Here is an 18,986-nt window from a genome sequence, read left to right on the forward strand (position 1 = left end):
TAGAAAGGCCCTTTCAGTGTGACGTGCCCATTTGTGAATCAGAAACATGCTATCCATGACAAGGTAAGACCTCATTATTGGCTAGTTTGCATGATATTTGAAGTGCAGTTACTACTGCAATGTGGAGATTATAGCTGGTCTGCACATCTGGTCACTCTTTCATGCACACAAGTACACAAATACACACAGACCCACCATAGTCCCTGTACCTGTCCTTACCCTATTTACCTTCATGTTTTTCCTGTCACATTCATAGTATTTTAGTGCCATTACAGCACATATGTATTAACCCCTGGCAGTGTAGTGTATCCCCGTACACCCCAATACCTGTTACAATGTCGGAGCTGGTAAAACACTTTAGAGAATCACCCCTGGTGGCTAGTGTATCCCCCAATCCCACTTCTGATGTCAGTGCTGGTACTGCACTATCTCCCTAGTGTCCAGTGGCTCCTCCACTCCCATGATCACTGAACTGTGATTGGTGCCATAAATTGTAGCTGTTGGTTCCCCTCAATTCTCATTATGCTGTTCTGTGCCTTAGGGCACTTTATGGTATTTTCCCTGGTGTCTAGTGCACTGCCCCACCCCAACCCAGTTGTAGTAATGGTGGTACCAGTACAGCCCTTTGAAGAGTATTCCCTGGTGTCTAGTATACATCCTTACTCCCAGTCCCCACAGTAATATTGGTGCCAGCACAGCACTGTAAAGTGTGAATCTCTCTACCCCACCCCAGTCCCCATAATAACATTTGGGCCAGTACAGCTCTTTACACATTAATCATTAGTGTCTGGTGGTTCTTCCCAACCTAATCCCCCTTTTGATGTTGGTGCCATCATGGCACTTTAAGTAAGCCCTGGTAACTAGTGATTTCCCATCACCATGTTTTTGCTGAGCAGTTGGCCTTGTTTGTTATTATGACATGATGGGGATGGTTGTGCTAATCTGCATGGCTGATCATTTTCTTGAATTGCTCAGTAATTCAGATACCTAACTGGAGGCAGTTCCAGACAGACAGCACATGACTAATTAGCATATGCCTCTCCCCAGAAATACCACATTAGCATTCAGTATAGCTGCACAGCCAGCTCTTCAAAGTTCTGCACTTCATGTTTTTTTTTTTCCAGCAAACATGTTTATTAAATTTTCACACATGACATAAACAACATGACACAACTTTAGTTGCAAACAGTATACATCACAGACACCATTGAAACAACTGTAGTTGCAAACATTATACATCACTTATAATCCATCCAGTCATTGTCAGTTAAGCATTATATGGCTCATTCAAATCCTGCCTTTTAAACCTCATTCCTGCTCTGCATATATTGTTCCAACAATTCCCATTTTTCCTATGTAGTTTGCTCCCTCCCTTTTCTAAAGATCCCAATTCCAGTTGTTTTATTTCTGTTACTATATTCACTACTTCTAGTAAAGCTGGTATAGACTTTGATTTCCATTTTCTAGCAATTGATTTTTTGGCAGCCACCATAATTAGACTTAGCCAGGCTTTACTATGTCTAGGCAATTCCAGTTCTGTATCATAACTCAAAAAAATCATCTTCCAAGACAATCTAATCTTCTCACCCAGCATCTCCAACAAAGCAGTCTGCAGGGAACAGTCTGACAGCTCATTACAATCCCAAAAATATTTTCCCAGCCACCTCTTTCTTGTCCATCATACCTCCAGCACTTGCTATCCACCTGAAGAAAAATTCTTTGGAGTCTACTTGGTATATAAAAATACCGATGTAAACACTTCCAGGCAAAGATCCTAAATCTTCTAGACTTTTCCGTATATTTGGGAGATATAAATATATCCTCCCATTGTCCGTTTATGAATTGCTTATCCAGTCTCTCTCTTCCCAATCCTTTTTAGGCTCCTCTGATTGATTTTTATAATTATCATGCAGTATTTTATATGCTTTACTAATTATTCCTTTTTAACGGCAGTATCTGTTCTAGATTCTAATAAAAACTCTACAAGTGCTGGTCCTTTCATTCAGGAGCCCTCTATTTCTTTCTTTTTGCATATACTCTGATATCAATCCTTGATAGGAAGGGCAATCTCTAACCTGCAGTTCAAATAAATACTTGGCCTCTTCCCATTCTATTAACTTTCCCTTTTTAGTTATTTGCTCGAAATACCTTGGTTCCTTTGCCAGTTTTCTTCAATAAATTCCAGCTCCCTCTTGCATATTATCGGTATCCCTGACCTCAGTCATCCCTATCAGCAAAATCTCTTTTCTCCATTCTCATGCTGGTTTGGTCCTTAGAATACTCCCTGCTATTTTATGAATATTATACTCCGTATGATTTTTATTGTTCTCCTTAAGACGGCATCCAAAATCCCAACCTCTCATTTCTTGAGCTTCGTCCCTGTATCAACATTATTCCTTTCCACTTTGAATGATAGTTTCCTGCTTGTTCTATGTACAAGAGTATTAACTGTGTTGCTCTAAAACACCCCCTCAAATAGGGTAATCCTAGTCCGCCTTGTTCTATTGGAAGAATCAGCTTATCCCACTTGACCCTTGCTATCTTTCCTTCCCACATAAAATCCTTCAACTCTTTTTAATTAATATCCACAGCTTCTCATCTGGTTGATAAAAATATGCCTGACCTGTGTATAAAACTAAAGGGACTAAAACATTTTAATGGCTTGTATCTTAGTATCCATATCCATATAACAAAGCTTCCAGTTTCTCAATTTTTGTATTATCTTCTGTTTAGTCTCTTCCCACATATCCTTAGCTGCCACAATAGAGTAATTTCTAATCCATACTCCTAAACACTTCATTTTGTCATGTCCCCATAAATATGGATATTGTTGGACCAATTCATGTGTGGGTACATAATTTATCGCTATTGCCTTTGTTTTAACTTCATTAAGTTTGTATCCTGAGAAGATTTGAAACTGTCTTAAAATGTTTCACAACACTGTAATGTCCCTTTCTGGTTATGTTATGTATAAATAATATCATCTGCAAATAGAGCCAGCTTTTCCTGTCTACCATACCAATTATATCCTTGAATTTCTGAATCCCTAATTTTCTTTGCCAATGGTTCTAAATATAATGCCAACAACAAAGGGGAAAGAGGACAACCCTGCCTTGTTCCTCTACTCAAGCAACAATTATCAGAGAGGACTCATCCCACCTTAATTTGCACCTCAGATCCCTCATATATTCATCTAATCAACCTTATAATTGTATCAGGGAAAGCAAATGCTTCCATTGCCTTGCTCATAAAGTCCCAGTCTACTCTGTCAAATGTTTTCTCTGCATCAAGACCCACAGATAAAAGTGCTATTTTCTTACATTCTGCTTCCCTCTGGATCATCAGTGTTCTGTTAATATTGGCAAATGTTTGCCTCTCCTCCACAAAACCATACTGAGCCATATCTATCAATTTTGGTATCATTTTTGCTATTCTATTAGCCATTATAGACATAAACACTTTATAATAATGGTTTAGTACTGAAATGGGCCTGTATGAAGCTGGATCTGATGGATATTTATCCTCTTTAGGCGCTACCATTACCACCGCCTTCTTCCAGGATGCTGGTACTTCTCCTCCTCTTAAAATAGCATTAAACAAAACCTTCCAGATATTTATCAGTTTTTCTTCCTCCTAACTTCCAAACTTCCACAGGAATACCATATATTCCTAGGGACTTTCCTGTAGATTGGTTATACATAGCCATTTTTATCTCATCCCTTCATATTCTGTTAGTAACTGAGTCTTATCTACCTCTAATCTGGGCATATTTAATTCTTTTATAAACATTTCCATTTGTACCTTTTCTTGATTTCCATATTTCTCTGCTTTATACAAACTTTCATAAAAGTTCTGAAATATCTCTAATACTTCTATAGGGTCTCTTACTGTCTTCCTTGTTATAGGCTCCCTAAGCTTGGTGACAGCCCTTTGCACTTCCTGTTGCCTGAGTTGTGCTAAAAGTTTTTGTGCTCTAGAATTATTATCAAAAAAGAATTGCTTAACAGCAATCTTTCTAAACTCATGCATACTGTCGAAGTAATCCCTTATTTTCTGTTTAGCATTCTGCAGTTGTTCCTTTTCATGTTCATGAGAGATTCCCCCTATATTACAATACTTTAACATTTGTCAATCTCTCTAAATAATTCTTGTTACTGTTTAACCATATATCCCTTTCTTTTATTTTCACCCTAGTTTTAAACTTCACTTTAATTTTATCTCACTCCTTAACTATGTGTTCAGAAGAAAATTCTATCCTCTTTAGTAACTCCTGAATTCATTCCAAAACCCATTCCTTGAATTCCTCTTTTCAACCGATAGGTGGGAAAGCGCCAGTGTCTCATTTTTATTTCATTACCTTGTATTTTTATTTTAGTTATTATTGACACATGATCTGAAATAGTTATTGGGTGCATTTCAAGATCTTCAATTAAGTGTCCATGTTCCTGTGAGATATAAAATCTATCTAGGCTAGCCCAGTTTTTGTATCTCAATGAGTAATATGTAAATTCACTCCAAACTCCTAATACTGAATTCACATCCACCATGCCAAACATTTTCATAAATTTCTTCAAAAATCTACCATCCTTTGTTATATTTCCCTTTTAGCCCCCCCCCCCACATCCTCACTGTTGCAAACCAAATTCCAGTCTCCAACTATAAGTAATATTCCTTGCTGAAAGCCGATTATTTCTCCCAGAATTTTCTTAAGCTCCATTATAGCAGTTTTGGGGGAGGGGAGTAAATGAATGCCAGTGTAATCCTCCTCCCTAGCCAGTAACCCTTTAGTACTATGCATCTTCCATTATTATCTTTTTTTCCTCTTCTATCACTATTGGTACTCCTCTTGCAATTAATATAAGTACTTCTCTTTTCCTTTGCCCCAGATATTCTGCTGAATAACCATCCTGAAAACCTTTCCTTATCAAATTCACATGTTCACTTCTTTCCAGGTTTGTTTCTTATAGCATAGCTATTTGCACTCTGCATTCTGCACTTCTTCATGTTGGGGGACTATGCAGAACCATGTAAGGGTGCTTGCTGAATAGTTAAAAGGTACCACAACATGTACACGGCTGTGTACACATCATGGTATATTCATGAAAGTAGCCTTCTGTAATGTGCAATGCTAGTTATTTATTCCACTTTATATTACATTAAAATGACTTAACTATAGTATTAAGGCTTTCTGTAACATTTTGAGAAAAGTCAGAATATATGTTTTGCTTCTAAAATGATAAGACATTTGCCATATTTTATGCCCGCCCCCTTGCAGGACAGAACTATCTGAATCAGTACTGCTCTACAATAAGAGAGACAGGCAATAACCCTATCAACTAGGTATGCTCATATGGTTTCCCTTCCTCTCTGCAATAAAGTCAGTGGAAAACAGTTTCATTGCACATTGTCTTTCGTTTTTAATAGCAGCTACTTGAACTCCTGACATCAGTAGAACTAAACTGCTTATAAGACTGTGGGCAGTACCTGACAGGGAGAACTACATATTTCTCTGTGTCTGTGATGTATCATGCAGGTAGAGACAAATTATTTTGCCAAAGTATGTGAAAAGTTAAGATTTAAAAAAGGTGGGTGGGCTTTCCTGTCCTTTGACTCCAAGGCAAGGAAAAAAAAAAGTTTGATGAAATACAAGCAGGTTTCTTGTACCTAAACAATACTAGAACCATATTGTAGGGAGAAAAGCAACCTAAAGGTTGAGTTAAACTGTACAAGAGAGTGGACTTTCCTATAAAGTAATCTTAAAACTGAAGAAGATTTCTGTTCATTTATACCCGGACTGCTAAATAAACTTTGCCTTTTAACTGAATAACTGACTGAGGTAAGACAGGAAGGATAAATATATGGATGCACATGCACTCGCACACACACACACACACACATTATCAGAAATGTCGTAAAATATCCATTTATATTGGGTATACATAATACAACATATAATATGTGCATTTTATAAACACTGTCATTATATTTGGTGGTGCTAGCAAGTTTAGCATTCAGGGAATGCCAGTAGCAGAGCTTGGTGCCCTGGCCTTGCCTGTGACTAGATGTGACCTTTCCACATAATTTATTCCAGAAAGGCAGCTGGAGTGTAACAAAACTGTTCTGTGTCGTGTGAGTCCTATAATAAGAAGCAATGCTTGGTAGGTATTTCGTTTCCAGTTCACAGTGTACATGCTTTGTAGTCTCTGTAGTATTATTTAACAGATATAAGGTTGAACTATGGTGACTGAGAAGTGTCCATATTGATGCAGTTCTTCAGCTTTTCCATTCTTTCACAGTGCTCCAACATTCTGCATATTGCAGTATGATCTTCTAACCCTGAGTTAACTTTCCTCCTGTAAGAAAAAAAAGAGGAAAACTGAGTATAGTAACAATATTTTGTCTTAGTTCTGCATCTCACTTAATGCAAATCTCCGTTCATAAAGATAAAGAAGCTATATAGTTGGCATTGCTATCTTAAAAATCACAACTAGAACAATCATTATCAAAAACAATGTATATTTTTGTCTGTTTATAGAAATATAATCATTCTAAATCCAGCTTGACAAGCTGGGTACCATGGTACTTTCTGGTTAAATGTCTGCTTCTCATTCTCAGGAAATAGGACCTACTGATCCTTACACACACTGTATCATTTGTTCCCAGACTTGTGACTAAACATCTCAAAAAATCAGATAATTCAATTATGTTAAGAAATGCATACATTAAAATTATGCTTCTTCTAAAATATGAGATAAATTATATAAAATCATGCACAATTACTTGATTTTGTACAAATTAATTTGATGTAAAATGTGCTGTCATTTGCTATGTCAGTAAATGCAGCAAAACGTTTAATTTTATGCAATTTTGATATTTGTAGATGTATAAAAGGCATACAGCATGCTTACAGACATCATCTGAGGATTACAGCAGTCAAATCACAGAATTATAGAAAGATTTGTAATAACAAGCACAGGCAAGTTCAGAAGTAAGGTACAAATGAGAAAATATACATGCCTGCTTTGTATAGAGATGATTCATGGCAAGGCAATGCACAGTTCAAAATGGTATTGAAACACAGCATTAGTGACTGCACAGTCAGTCCAGCAGGGCAGATCAGGACATGTCACACACTCATACAGCTGACAAAGAGACAGATATCCAGTAGTTACATCAACTGGTAACAGTACATCACATATCAAACGACCTGAAAAGTATAATACAAATAGTAATGAAACTATATGGTAAGTTAGAATAACAATGTAGATCAGTACAAGTGTGCCCAATGCCTATTAAGTTTTTTCTGTTTATATTATTATTTTTTTTAGTTAACTGTTAAAGGCACTGGTCACAGAACGTATGACACAGAGGGGCTTTACAGTACTAGTACAATGCAACAGAACTGTAGTTTAAGCCTGGACCAATAGTACAATAATGCTTTTAATTTATGTGTTTATTTCTCAGTGTTGACCATGTTGATCCCACTAAGCCTATAACTCTTTCATTGGAGGGATCCAAGCTGGTGTCTCAAGAGATGGGGGGGGGGCGGGGCATTTGATGAGGAGTGGACAAGCTGAATTTCTCTGCTCCTTACCAGGTAGTTTCTCTTGTATATTTTGTGAATTTTGTAGTTGGGGGAGATACTTTGTTGGAATTCTCGTTGACTGGCAGGGTAGCAGTGATGTGGTGAGGTGTTCAAAGCAGTAATGTATGTAGCTGCAGTTTCTAATATCATGGAAGCTACATTGTTAACTGTTGCTGAAAAAATAATGATGTGTGTGTGTGAGTGGACAGGATTCATTGTCCCTGCTTGTGGCTGAGGTATAATAAAACGCAGCTCAAGCTGTCTAGTAGATGTGGCATTGGTTTTATAGCACAGACCTATAACAAGAAAATGTTGTGCCTTTGACATCATATATATTCATTGCTCCCCCTTGAATGTTTAAAAATGTTTCACAACTTACAAGCTATCAATTAAACAAACAAAACTGATTGCTTATGTGTACCATGTAATTCTCAGTCTGTTCTTTTTTTATTTATTTTAAATGCTTCAAAAAAAGAAAAGAATTCAGTCTGAAAGCGTGTAAGCTCTCAAAATGTTCAGCTCCCCCTATAAACTCATGTCCCTGTTCACCATACCATTTCTGCAATGCTGGCCGAGCATATCTGTTTACCATACCACTGCTACAACACATACCACTGCTACAACACTGATTGGGCATTTAAACCAAATTATCATTCGTGATAAAGAAACACATGATAACTTGCTGGTGGCAGCAGGGTTTTTCCAAGATATACGGAGTGTGGTGGAACAACAACAGAATTCCAAAAGGAATGTTAAAGGAATGCAGTTGTAGTTTCAGACATTCCTAGAACATTAGTGGAAAGCATGGATTCAAAGGGCCCAAAAGTCTCCTTTTCTAATTCACAAGTGGATAAGCTTTAAACCCATGGTATAGTAAAGCAAAAGTAGAAGTGATAGGGTGACATTTGATGACAAACACGAAAACTAGGTACCTGGTGGAGACAAAAGCACTGTGGTCAGCAAAGAAATTTTATTGTGACATGCTTTGACCAGGAGTCAACACAGGTTCAGAGGAGGTTACTAGGTTAATGGTCCTAGAGCTCTTACAAGCCTAGCCATATTTATCCCAAATTGCCCAATTTTTGGTGGTTAGGTGAGTGAAGTTTACAGAAGTAAGGGTGTATGATAATTAATACCAAAAAACAGCACCAACAGCACAAGAACACAGGAATAAAGGTTTTTAGGGAAGCTGTAAACCAAAAAACAGCACAAACAGCACAAGGAGAACACAGGAATAAAGGTTTTTAGTGCAGTTCCAAACCAAAAAACAGCACCAACAACACAAGGAGAACACAGGAATACAGGTTTTAAGCACAGTTCCAAACCAAAAACAAACACCAACAACACAGGGAGAACACAGGAATAAAGGTTTCTAGTGCAGGGCCAAGTATAATGGAATTATAACATCCATAGATCTATATGTGATGCCTTTACTTATAGGATGTGTCACATAAAAGGATTTCCTTACTATTATGGATACATAGTGGTCAAAGTTCAGATTGTTATCAACATGAGTATCCAGATCATGTAATACTGTGTCGACACTTAGGGTGGTGCTATCTATAATTTAATTAGCAGGGATGTCAGCTTTCCCCAAAGGGAATAATAATGCATTTTTTGCATTTAGCTTTAATCAATGGCTTTGGCACTAATCATCTCTGTGTGTTAACCCTGTATGCAGTATATTAACATTGTTAGAGGACTCAATGATTGCTCCCAATTTGCAATCATCAGCAAACTTGGTCAGCCACAGGCCATCCAAGTTTGCCTGGACTTCTGAGAAATAAATTCCACCAGTAAGGGGCCCAAGACAGAACCCTGTGGTATGTCACTGGTGACTGGTCTTTTACTAGAGGTGAAGTCACCCACTTTGACAGTATGTGTCCCGTCGGTGAGCCAGTTGGCTACCCATCTGGTAATGTACGGGTTAATTCCCAATTGGGAGAGTTTATCTATAATACCTGAGTAGGGGATTGTGTCAAATGCCTTGGCTAGGTCAAGACAGGTGGTATGCACCATCTTTCCCTTGTCAAGGGCCTTGGTGACTTTCTCAAAGAAGTCAACCATGTTTAACAGGCAGGTACTACCTTTAAAGAAGCTGAATTGGGTTGGGTCCACAGTTTGGAGTTTACCTGTGTCCTTGTTAATAAAGTCCATAATGATTCTTTCCATGCCTTGCAAATGAGGCTCATCAAGCTTATTGGCCTATAATTCCCATGGTCCGTTGATGGTCCACCTTTGTGCAAAGGGTTACTGTTACTGTCCTTCATTCTGCCAGAACATAGCCAGTTTTCAGGCTGTGGTTAAACAGGGATCCAAGTGGGTCTGCTAGGTCATGTTTTAAGTTGTTTAAAAGGCAACCTGGGATGTTGTCTGGTCCTACTGATGCTGTGTATTTGGCCTTGGAGAGTGCTAAGATGACCTGCTCTCTTGAGATAATAGGCTGAGGAATGGTGACAGGTATAGTTTGGGGGATGACTGGAGGGGACAGGGGTGAAGTTTTCTCCAAATCGGTCAGCTAGCAGGTTAGCTATTACCTCCAGTTAAGTTTGGGTAGTGCCATACACAACCAGTTCAGTGCATAGCTGGGTATTACTTTTTAGATTCTGGACATAGTTAAAGAATGCCTTGTGATTATCCTTAGGTAGGGAGGATATTTTTGCTTTATAAATTAGCTTTGGAGGGCTTGACAAGCTCTCTAATTTATTCATTTAAGCTAGAGAGGGATTTCTTCCTCTGCTAAGCCAGTTCCCGCTTATTCTTGGACATTAGTTTCTTTTTCTTGTTGTTATACTAGGGGTCCACCAGGGTGACTTGTTTTTTTCAGCAAGACCTAGTTTTAATCCAGTCATGTACAGCCAATTCTATACAACTGCTTAAGTGGTTATACAAGATATTTTCCATGTTATCTGTGTTTGAGGGGCCTTTGAAAATAGGAGGTAATTTGTCTTTGAAAAATTCTTAAGAATTTTTTAGCTTGATGGGGTATTTGGCCTTGTAATTACATCGAACGAGATTGATTTATAGCCCAATCTTACCAGGGTGGACATCACATGGGGGGGGGTGTAATGCTTTCCCATGTACATGAGTACTATGTCCAGGACATTTGAGCCTCTTGTGGATGAGATGACTAGCTGTTCCAGAGCATTTGCATTGACAAAGTCCAAGAACCCCTGAGGCAGCATGTTTGGTCATATATGATTCCCAGTCAATGGTAAGATAATTAAAATTACCCATGAGTAAGATGTTGAGCTGCATGGCAAGTAACTCCACTACTTCCAGGTATGAGGTATGCTTTTCCCTGTTTCATGGTAGGAAACCTATAGCTAGCTATGATGTGGTAGGGGGCTTTACCTGTAGTTAATTGGACATGCAGTAGTTCAGGAGAGTCATACTGTTTGACTAGTCTTGAGGTGTACTTATCCTTAATGAAGATGGATACACCTCGTCCTTTGGTTCTTTCACACTCAGGTTGTGGTCTGAACATATGGAAGGCATTGTAGCCCTACACGGTTGGGGTTCTTTCCGCACCTTTGAACCATGTCTCAGTGACTGCACAGATCTCAGCATTTTCCAAAGTGAAGACTGCTTCCAGGGAGTGCATTTTTTTGTTTAGACTCTTAGCATTAAGCAACAGTACCTTGAGTTTATACAGAGAGGATTTTATGTTGGGAGGTTGGTTATTTTGACACTGCCTAAAAAAAGGCACAATAGCGGTGGCTAATTTGCCAGCATCCGAAAGCCTAGAGGAGACAGGTGCAGACCATCTCTGGCAAAGCAACGTGGCCTGTTGACCATGTGTTCCCAAGCTGACAGACATTGGATCCCCTTGGACTGACATCAGAAGAGATAAGCCAACTGTTAAAGTCAATCATTTTTTGTCTTGTAGCATCATCCTTGGAGAAGGTAGAATTCTGCTTCAAGCTAGGCTTATACCTGTCTATGACACATAATCTGAGAGACCAGTCATGTGTCTGTGACACATAATCTGAGAGACCAGTCATGCCTTTGCTGTCTCTTTTCTCCTTCACTTTACAGGTAGTTTGAATTATTACTTACCCCCTCTGAGGCCTTCACTGATAGATTTCCATGGATTGCCTCTCTGGTTTCTTTGCATTCCATCTGGTTTACACCCCTTGTGCTATCTCCCTCCCCCAATACTAAGCCTATATTAGAATCCTGCTGATCATGGAGCCATCTTTAAATTTCTAGTCTCCCACCTGGACACAAGTGGTCTTCAGCAATTGCATTCTGCTTGCTGGTAAGCCATTATACCTCAGGAATTTGTTTAAAGTGTTCAGATTTGTAAAGTATTACTTACTTTTTACTCTTGTCTTGGTGGGCTCTGCCCCACTCCATTCACCCTTGCTAATACTCGGGCTTTCTCCACTCCCCTGCCCTGCCCCCTATTACCTCCCACCCTCACTACCTCTGCATTTATAGCAATCACAGCCACATCCACAGCTCACCCTCACATCACCTCCACCAATCACAGCTCCTCAAGTCAGATCACATTATACCACACCAACTTGCTCCACACAAAATATTCCCAATCACTCTCATTCCCACTAGGCATTTTTTACATCACCTACACTACTTACCCATCCACATATAGTGCAACCCTATAATTCCTATTTAGACCCCCACCTAGAACCAACTTAAACTTCATAACCATGACTATCACACAACTAAGTCTAGTCTGTCTTCTCATAATTTTTTATAACACCACAAGTTATCACTCTAGCAACATCCCTAGCTAGGACCACTCTGCAGGACCACGAGGAGCTTGTCTGAGCAGTATAGTCATTTATCTTCACCAGTCTCTGATGCCCTTAGAAACCAGCCTACATTCAATGTATAGTGTGAAGTGTATATTCTTATAACGTGCATTTTTATAATGAAAATTGTAGTAAGTTTTTCTTCAGAGTATCTTAACAGTTTGCTGCAAAGACTTCTAAGTTATTACTGCAAAGACTTCTACGTTATTACTGCATTAAACTTCTACTGAACGCAAGTAGCAGCTAGGACAGATTGTGTACGGGTTCTTATGATACTTCTAATAAACGTTTATAATAACCTGTTCTTTTAAATGATTTACAATGCAAATCAAATAATTTAAATTTTATTTAAATGCAGGCAAAATGTCAGCTTCATGTTATCTGTTTTCTAATTCTGTGAAAATTCCAAAACTCCAAGAAAATAAATCCATCATTTCACCATCTGGAGAAGGTAGCAAAGGGGTGCATTAATTATGAAGCCTTGTAAATCAAAGTCCACACAGTTTTATGAATGACCAGACAAGCAAACTAAAGGAAGTACCCATATACTTTGAGCCTCCAAGATCCTTTGTTAAGATGTGGAAAAAGCTGATATAAAAGAAATAAGAGCAATGCATTTAAGGTTAAAGTTTACAAAAGTTATTGCTTTGTGTTACAGAAACTGAATGAAGTAATAAATAAAGGAGATGTTTCCAAATACTGACACATTTGGTGTTGTCCTAACGTAAAACAATATAACAAAATGCATATGATATAACAATGTAACAATATTATATTATTATATCATTATGTAATATAAGTATGCTGCAATATAATAATACACCTACAAATTTTAGTGATAAAAATAGTGCCATGAACACTATCCAGGAGACACTTAAAAAGAACCACATATATAAAATAAGAGATTAGATTAATGCAAATTGATTTAGTGACATTTGTTTTTATAATTTATCAAACTACTAAAATGAAATCCAGCAACAGTAAGAAAAAGAAGTAAGGAAGGGAAATAAGGAGTAGATGGAGGCAGAAATAAAAAGTGGATAATACAAAAAAAAAAAAAAATCGAAAAATAATAAAAGCATAAGACTGAAAGTGTTGTACTGCTAACACCAGTACTGAAATATTAACATCTCATAAGTCCAAAGGTAAAAAAAAGAAACTTAGCTTTGCAGAAGCCTGAACTGAAATAAACACTCCAGGGACACAATGATGTCAATCTAAGTGTGAGACAAGAAGGCAGTACAGATTGTGCTGATACCAACACAGAATGTAAATTCACAGCATGGACTGCCACAGCATTACCTATAAAAAGACAAAACATTTTAAGGAGAGCAGTTGCAATGCTCTCTTAATTATTGGTGTGTTTTCTAAATGAGAATATTGACATTTAGCTATGGGGAAATGATCAGCCTCTACACACATGCATGCACACACACAACATTGTCCAGAGTTTTGTCAGGTCCTGTGGCTATATGAGATACCCAGCACCTGCATACTAAAGTCTCCATTCTCTTTTTTCTGATGCAGTTCTCTCACAGCTACAATCTGCATGCCTATCCATTCTGCACTTGGTTATAGATGTCCTAGTTCTCTTGCAGTTTGTACTGCAATTTTGCCTTTATGTCACATTTAGAAAACACTGATTCCACTTTTTGCTCTTAATTTTTCCTTCTGACATTTCAAAATTAAGGTAGCATGAAAAAATAGATAAGAAAAATAAAATTTGTATCTAGTACATCTATATTTCGTTAAGTTCCTGATGCCTTTACAAGTCCTGTTGTAGGTACAAACTAGGAAAACATAGGAATACAACGTGTTCAAAAGAAGCTTGAATGAGATAAAAGATAGTATAAAAGTAAGTACAACTGTTAATATGCAAGATCAACAAATTTATACTACATGAAGTATATGAAAGAAAATGGCTTAGGAAAACAGAGCAAGGCAATGTGAAAGTTATATTTTCAAGTAAGAAGAAGGGGTAAAGCAATCTATTACTTTGTGTAGGCAAACTGTAGCTGTACCAAACAAGGCAGAAAAGAGCAGGAGAAGGTCAAAGAAAAGGAGTGATGAACTGTAAGAGGGAAAAAATAAAAATACAGCATATGTCGCTCATTCGCCTCTAACACATACAACAAGAAGGCTTGGGGTTTGATGCTTTAATACATAGAAAGACATCAGAATGGATAGCAGCATCACTAAATATGAACAAACTAGTTAACAGACAGAGCTTACATACACACATGCTTACATCTCAACAGCTAACTACAAAATGAAAGTCAGGCTTGCACATGCTCAGTATTTATACACCTGTGCAAGCCCTTGGATAGTTTATTAAAGGTAAATACACACATATTGATCTACATCCTCCCTCTTAAACAGATTGCCCTTTATGAAAAACAATGTTAAAGCTAGACATGCATTACTATATACATTGAAACCAATACACAGTGTTCATGTCCAAGTTGCTTCATATCTGTTGCAAGGTTTAGAGATTTGACCATATCTCATAACATAACAGTTGGGACTAAATTTAGCAATAGGGACAGTCTGCGGTGCACAACTCGTATCAGAAACTTCTGGATTCATCACAGGAGCAGGAATGTCCTCTGGAACTTCCTCTGGAATTGGAACACTGGACAACTCAATATGAGATAAACAGTCTTTCTCACAGGCTATGTGCTATGGTACAGGCCCAGACACCTGCTTCAAATGTTTCCAATTCCACCTATAAGTTGCTCCTTCTGTTTCTACAATGTACGATCTCGGCTCTGGACCAATATTCTTCATGACAACAATCTGATCATAACCTTTGGACATTTACATCCTTACCACTTCTCCCTCTCATAATGGATTGAGTGGTTTGCTGGTCTTATTGTAGTAGGACTTCTGGGATAGGCCCTTCTTCAACAAATTGGCTTTTACTGATCTGTTGTTCTTGACACATGGAACCAACAATTGACTACTGATTGGTAATGTGGTTCTAGTTTGTCTCGACAGAAGTCTCTGAGCAGGTGAACCAAGATGTTTATCATGAGGAACATTTCTGAGATCCAAGAGAATCAGGAAAACATCATTATTGTCTTGTTTTGACTTCTCAGGTAACTGTTTTGCACTTTGCACTGCACGTTCTGCCAAACCATTTGATTGTGGGGACTCAGGACTACTTGTGACATGAATAAAGTCCCATTCTTCTGCAAATCTTTTTAACTGTTGGCTAGTAAATTGCATGCCATTGTCAGAAATAACTTTGTGCGGACTCCCATGTACAGCAAAATGACGCTTCATCTTAGTAATGACTGTACTGAATGCTAGGTTGGGAAGTAAGTCAATCTCAAACAAATTGGTGTGAGAGTCTACTAACACCAAATAAAGTTGACCATTCCACTCAAAGATATATGTGGCTACTGTCGACCAAGGTAGTTCCGGAATTTGGTTAAGCTGATGTGGTTCCTTCTGTTGACACACTGAACAAGATAAAAGTACACTCTCAATGTTTTATGACATAGATGGCCAAAATACTAGTACTCTCACCCTTCTTTTGGTTGATTTGGTTCCTAGGTGACCATGATGCAAGATAGTAATGCACTCTAACTGCAAGGACTTTAGAACAATTATGTTGGACCTTTCATTATGATACCTTTATCAGACAAAATCTCATCTCTGTATGGAAAATAAGGTTGCACTTCTTGAGGTAAATTAGATAGCTTTGACAGCCATCCTTGACTGATTAAGTGGTTAAGCCTTTGTAAAACTGGATCTGTGGCTGTGTTATCTCTCAGCTCATCAAGATGTGTGGAAGAAAAATTTCTCACTTCCATGACTTCAAACTCAAAGTTCTCATTCTCATGTTGTTCTGTGGTGTTTCTGGGTGATCTGGATAATGTATCAGCAAGATAATATTTGCCTTTCTTGTAGACAAGATTGAAATTGCACTTTTGCAATCTCAGCATCATATGTTGCAGTCTGACTGGAGCTGAATGCAAAGGCTTTCTCAGGATAGTAACTAATGGTTAGGGGTTCGTTTCAATCTGGATAGGTCTACCATAAACATAATCATGGAACTTCGAACATGCAAACACAATTCCCAAAAGCTCTTTCTCTATCTGGGCATACCACATTTCAGTTTAGGTAAGATTTCTCAATGCAGAGGCAACAGGTTGATCCTCTTGTAGAATGACTGAACCAAAACCAAATTTTGAAGCATCACAGAAAAGTGTAACTGGCTTGTTAACATCATAATATATTAGTGTTGGTGGACTTGCAATTCCCTGTTTCAGGACATCAAATGCTCTTTGGTGTTGCTCTAACCAAGACCATGATACATATTTACATGTCAGCTCTCTAAGCAGTGCTGAAAGTTGCCTCAAGTCTGAAATAACTTGCTAAGGTAGTTGACCATGCCAAGAAAATGTTGCAGGGCTTGAAAATTGTCTGAAGCTGGCATCTCAAGATTGGCTGTTTGCTTTGAAGGGTCTGGCTGTAGGCCTGTACTTGTGAATGAATGACTAACATAAGTAACATCTTGTAACCTGAACTTGCATTTGTGTGGATTGAGCTTAAGATTCACTTGACGTGCCCTTTCCAGAACCTTTCTGAGGTTTCTGTCATATTCTGCTTCATCACAACCTCCTGCTAGAATGTCGTCTACTATTATAGCACAAGGATACCCAGAAAACATTTGCTCTATTGCATGCTGAAAGACTTCACTTGCAGAATTTAACCAAATGGTATTCTCAAAAATATGTACCTGTCAAATGGAGTACTAAAAGTAGTGAGCAAGCATGATTTCTTGTCACGCTGAATTTGTCAAAATGAACTCTTTGCTTCTAAGACAGAAAAAATAGTGGCATTTGGCATTAAGGCTGTGACTTCTTCTATGGTGCGCATTGGATGATGAGGTCTTTTTAGCACTTTGTTAAAATCTTGTGGATCAATACATATTCTGATGTCATCTGAGCTTTTCTTATGAGCTACCACTATGGAAGATACCCACTCAGTTGGAGTTTCAACTGGACAAATCACACCTTGTTGCACCATTTTATATAACTCAGCTTTGACTCTGTCCTGCATGGCTATTGGAACTGTGTGTGCTGGCCTGATAACTGGAATGACTTCTGGGTCTAACTTCATGTAGTACACAACTGGAAGTTTCCCTAGCTTGTCTTGGAAAAGATCAGCATAGGTAGAAAAAAATGTGCTGGGCAAAATTAGAGTAGTGGTCTTTCAAGCTAACTTGGTCATCTTCCTTGTTAAATGAAAACAGTCCCATTTTCAAACTGTCTCTGAGCCCTAATACTGACTGAACGTGCCTCTTGATCACATAAAATAATAAGTCATAGCTTCTCCCAGCAGAGTAACATGAAAGCACTACTGAACTTTTGGTCTGAATTTCTTTACCTCCAAAAGCAACAAGTTTCACACACCACCCAAATCAAGCCTTTCACCTTTACACACACTAGCAAATGTTTGTGCAGACATAACATTGTAATTGGAACCTGTGTCAACTTTGATATCTGTGGGTTTGTCATTCATCTGAACAGTACAAAACACTTCATTCTTTGCCCTTAAATCTACTGCATTGACCGTTTCATAAAGCACTGACACACCATCAACATAAAGAGTAGGGCTGTCACTGTCTGACTAATCAACTCGTTTCTTAAATTATTCCCTTTTAATAAAAGAATGTGGGCCTTTTGATTTACAAAATCTTGTAAAATGACTCCATTTATTGCATTTGTGGCATTGTTGACAAAAAGCTAAGCATTTCTTCCTTTTAGATTCATGGCTTCCACCACAATTACTACAGTTGGCAATGAAACTAGGTTGTGGCTCATGTTTTGAGTTTGATGACTCACTCCTATGCCTCACTGAGACTGTGCAGTTTCTGGAATGTGCTAGAAGGTTCTGGGGTTTACCAGTGAGTGCTGCAGGGGTTATGGTTCCTGCTGCATGACTGGGCCTGTTTCTTTTAATAATGTGCTGCATATTATCAACATGAGCTTTATCACTGTGCCTTCTAGAGCTACTCTCATTTGTAAGCATATTTATGTGCTTTTATGTGAGCTTGTATAGCTGACAAATCTCAATGGCCTTATTCATAGTTAAATCACTGTCATGAAGCAAAGTCATTCCTACAGAATCATCTTTTATACCACACATAAGTCTGTCCTTTATCAACTCATCCCTTAAGTCACCAAATCTCCACATTTTAGCCTTATTTCTCAGGTCAGTTATATATGCTGCAAAAGTTTTACCAGGCTTTTTATCCTTTGTGTAAAATAAGTACCTTTCCATTGTAACATTTGTCTGGGGGTTACACGTTTCTCTAAATGTATGTTTCAAACACTCTGGGTCCTCCCTTGACTCAGCCGGTACAACAATATGACAGTTTTCCCCTTCTGCTGTACAGATAACTGGTGCATACACAAATGAGCATTCCCTTTCTATAGCTTCTGACCCAGCTAAATTAAGTAGAATAAATGCCTTTGTATGGTCATCTTTATCAGAAAATACAGCCTGTAAGAAAATGTTGTACTCCTGCTCAAACACTCTCCAGTTCTCAGCAATATTACTGTCAAACACAAGTGCACTGAGTTTTTGAAATCCATCTGCCATGCCTACAA

At 38.2% G+C, this 18,986-nt stretch overlaps 1 long non-coding RNA gene across 1 annotated transcript in view; it reads right to left on the reverse strand.

Annotated features, from left to right (window-relative positions):
• Positions 1 to 5,116: 5,116 nt before the first annotated feature.
• Positions 5,117 to 18,986, reverse strand: part of LOC122815391 — a 375,274-nt gene continuing 361,404 nt past the window's right edge. Inside the window, exon 2 of the long non-coding RNA XR_006366951.1 lies at positions 5,117 to 6,353. This is a non-coding gene — a long non-coding RNA (uncharacterized LOC122815391). The remainder of the gene's footprint in view (positions 6,354 to 18,986) is intronic.

Source organism: Protopterus annectens, chromosome 11.part0, assembly GCF_019279795.1.
Source record: "Protopterus annectens isolate FY-2018-M chromosome 11.part0, PAN1.0, whole genome shotgun sequence".
Lineage (NCBI taxonomy): Eukaryota > Metazoa > Chordata > Ceratodontiformes > Protopteridae > Protopterus > Protopterus annectens.